Here is a 4235-nt window from a genome sequence, read left to right on the forward strand (position 1 = left end):
AATTGAACCTTTCTAAATAACCTTCCGTGTGGAACCTTGTCAAAGGCCTTACTGAAGTCCATATAGACAACATCCACTGCTTTACCCTCGTCACCTTTCCCAGCAACCTCTTCAAAAATTCAATAATATTTGTCAAACATGGCCTTCCACGCACAAATCCATGTTGACTGCTCTTCATCAGACCCTATCTATCCAAATAAATATATATATATACCATCTCTGAGAATACTTTCCATTCATTTACCCACCACTGACGTCAAACTGACAGGTCTATAATTGCTAGGTTTACTCTTAGAAACCTTTTTGAACAATTCAACCACATGAGCAATACGCCAATCCTCCGGCACCATCCCCGTTTCTAATGACATTTGAAATATCTCTGACAGAGCCCCTGCTATTTCTACACTGACCTTCCTCAAGGTCCTTGGGAAAATCCTGTCAGGATCCGGAGATTTATCCACTTTTATATTCTTTGAAAGCTCTAGTATTCAGTTATCGTTTTGCAAAGGATACTGATTGTGGATGATCAGCCATGATCACATTTAATGGCGATGCTCTGTCGAAGGGCCTGATGAGCTACTCCTGCACCAATTGTCTATTGTCTATTGACAAGAACATAAGTAATCTGACGGGTGGCAACCATCGGCCACTTCTGCTCTGATTGGTCATTTATTAAGATCATGGATGATCTATCCCGGTTCCCATTTCCATTTACCTGGGAACAACACTTCATAACGGAAACCAAACTTGATGGCATGAACGTCGACATTTTCCTACCGGCATTTTGTTCACTTCCCACGTATTCTCCAATCTGGACTCAAATATGTGCCCTCCACCTGCCAGCAACTTCCCCTGGTGACCCTCTTCCTTCTGCCATGGTCCAGTCTCCTCTTCAGCCCTTTACCTTTCCCCACTCTCCAGGCCCACCTTTCACCTTCCAGCTGGAAAACCGTCCTATCCACTACTGCTCCCGCTTTTCCGCTTACTTTCCAGTTCAGTAGAAGGGTCTCGACCCAAAACGGCGACTGTTTATTAATTTCCATTGATGCTACCTGAAACGCTGAGTTCCTCCGCCATTTTGTGGGTGTTGCTCTGCATCTGCAGAAAGACGTCACTGGAGACACCTGCGGTGTGCGCAGAATCCGTAATTCTTGTACTCTGCAAAGACATATCTTACTCTGACTGGAACATATTTCATGAATGACTTTGTAAATGTCCGCTCTACGCGGGTAAGTCACAGAGGGAAAGCATGGTCAGGTCTGCACAGGCCCATTGTGATCAGCAGTGATCTCTGTGAGCGTTTACGAGAAAGAGCAAATACGGTCAGCGTCCTGGGGCCACAAGTCCGTATCCCCAATCTGTCACGTGCACATTCTGATCCAGACTTATCTCCCAAGATGAATGGTTTTGAAGACGAATTCCTCGTCAAGTAACATGCATCATGCTACCCTTATTGCTGAGTGATTACGAATGATTTAATATCGTTCGGCAGTGTTCCTATGTCAAAGAAAATATATATTGCTCTCACACTGAATCTGAAGCACGCAGTGCGTAGAATGGCGAATGGTGCAATATTGCTCCAAGCAGGGAAGAATGTGAAAATTGATACTCTTGGGGTTTATATGTTGAGAGACAGAATACAAATGTTGAGCACTTGGTTAAACCTCTCAATAGAAATCTCCAACTTCTCTTTTCAGGGCGCAAGGGACAAGGCAGAAGATGGAAGCTCCACTTATATGGTAAGGGCTATATTTGCGTCAATCCCTTTTTGTAGTATTTGTTCCATTTCACACAGTAAGAAACAAAACCTGAAGTGAGACATTCGACAGCGAGAATGACGTCGAAGAGGCAACTGTAGGGGGCACAGAAATGGCGGATGAACTCATGAAGTATCATGTGTCAGTCTTTACTGCGGAGCAGACCATCAGTATGACAGTGTCAGGGCACCAGAGTGGTTGCAGTCACTATAATAAGGAGAAGATGCAAGACAAGCTGGAAGGGCTGAAGGTGGAGAAATCACCGGGATTAACTGCTCCCCAGCATTCCGAAATGGGCCGCTGAAGAGGTAGTGGAGGGAATTGAACTGGTATGCCAAGCTGCAGATTTCTATGAAATTGTTTTTGAGGACTAGAAAGTTGCAAATATCACTCTGATCATCTTGACGGAAGGGAAGCAAAGGCCAAGGGATTACGTGCCCTTTCCCTGGGCACCATGACTGTCTGTCTCGGATCCTCTGTTCATCATGGTCCGACTGCTCCGTGTTACTTTCAGACATAATTTATTAAATCAGCGCAGGTACTCCTTAATATTCTTGCAGTTCTCTTCAGACAAGAAATGCTTTTGATTTAAAAAAAATCTGCTAATCATGCTGATTTCCTCACACTTACAGGGACTTGTCCTGGAGAACCAATCTGTTTACAGTGATCTGAAGAGGTAAGTGAACGGGATATTGGGCTGCTGATACATAGTGTCACCTGTAAAGGAAACGTATGCACTAGTTTCAGTTCTGTGAGCCGTGCAGGGCCATGGTTGTGCCGTGTATATATTACCCTGTCGTTAGCAGTTTCGAAACACAGTATAAGACTGGAGTTGGGCTGCATCGTACAGCGATATATTGATATTGAAAGTAACAAATTTGCTGGGCCCGTGGCGATATGAAATACACTAGTTCTATGCAATGCTCCATTGTCACGATGTTTGGCACAGATTCAAAAATCATCATCTCGTGTTTGTCCTCACCAGCAGCCGCACTTTCCGATTGCTGACGTGTGAATTGTTCCCGCAGATGACGTCACTCTAGAAGAGAAGTGGATGGTTGGCACGTGATTTGACACAGAGGAAGGGCAACCATCGAGGGAAACGCCATCGTTCAGAATGTCCTTCAATGTTTCTTTATAATTGTTCTCCATGTCTCCGTTAGATCTTTTCTGCGTTTCACATCCTCACGCCGAAGTCATCAGTGAAGGTTTTGACTCGTTTGTATCACAGCAGCTTAGTTCCCTCACCTCAGCCCAGACTCCTATGACCCATAATTGACACCTTCACACTGCCGCCGACATTTTCCCTCTCAACTTTGCTGTGTGATCTAACCTCTACACCGTCTTCACCCACATCATGTGCCGGTAGTTTCTGACTACTAGTTACGCTCAAAAACATGAAATATCGGAGCGCTTCACGCTCAACCCACAGGTTAGCTTCGTTATTCACTTGGCCTGAGGCCAATGCCGCGGCACAAGAGGCCAAGTGGTTTTAATTCCATTAATTTCACGCTCAGCGTCACAGAGCTCGCTATGAGCAGGGGATCCGTATTCGTCACTTTCCTCGCATTCACCTTCCATTAGTGTCTCAGAGGCCCAAACCCATTTGGACAGACTGGGCGGGATACGAGCATGGACGGCGAAAGTGCCTTTCCAGGGATTAGGAAACACCTAATGAGCTTTAGCCTCTGATAAACAGACAGGAAATGACATAGTCTCTGTGCTCTTAAGCATCAATCACGGAGCCTTGAACAGGAAGATAAAGAATTATGGTGAGCAATACAGGGAAACATCAGATTCTGTCCGAGACCAGGGCCGGGAATAGACCATCAATACCATGGTCACGGATTTCAGGTGTTATCCGTGTGCTCCCTCTGTTATCCGAATGCGTTATAAGAGACTGGTCTATTGACCTGTCATGGGGATTTTGATAAAATGACCCCTGGTCGAATCTCTGTCTCCTTCGTACTCTATTCATGCTACCTGAGCAGCTGATTCTGTGCTGTAATGTGTGATTTAAATGGCAAAATTATTTTAAGCCTATTCAACTCAGGCGTGGTTAGCATAGCGGCATTCGGATTCATCTCACCATCCAAAGTCCAGGAAGGTTAATTGGTCATTGCAAGTTGCCCTGTGATTAGGTCAGCGTAGGAACATAGAACATGGCGCACAGAAACTCTACAGCACATTACAGGATCTTCGGCCTACATCGTTGTGCCGACCATATAACTTTCTCTAGAAACTGCCGAGATTTTTCCCTTACCGCACAGCCTTCTATGTTTCGAAGCTCCATGTATCTATACAAATGGCTCTTAAATGACCTTATTGTATCCGCCTCTATCGCCGTCTCTGGCCCTGCATGTCACTCACCCATCACTCTCTGTGTGAAGAACCTACCTGTGACTCTCCCCTTGACCTACGTCCGAGACCCATAAAGCTACACTATCTCGTGTTGGCCATTTCAGCACTAGGAAAATG

The 4235-nt window shown here is 45.3% G+C and overlaps 1 long non-coding RNA gene across 1 annotated transcript; it reads left to right on the forward strand.

Annotated features, from left to right (window-relative positions):
• The first annotated feature begins 1694 nt into the window (after positions 1-1694).
• Positions 1695-3253, forward strand: LOC140721187 (uncharacterized). Its single transcript, XR_012097336.1, has 3 exons — positions 1695-1739; positions 2390-2433; positions 2786-3253. It is a non-coding gene; the product is annotated as an uncharacterized lncRNA (long non-coding RNA).
• Positions 3254-4235: the final 982 nt, after the last annotated feature.

The sequence above is a fragment of the Hemitrygon akajei genome, unplaced genomic scaffold, assembly GCF_048418815.1.
Source record: "Hemitrygon akajei unplaced genomic scaffold, sHemAka1.3 Scf000052, whole genome shotgun sequence".
NCBI classification, from domain to species: Eukaryota; Metazoa; Chordata; class Chondrichthyes; order Myliobatiformes; family Dasyatidae; genus Hemitrygon; species Hemitrygon akajei.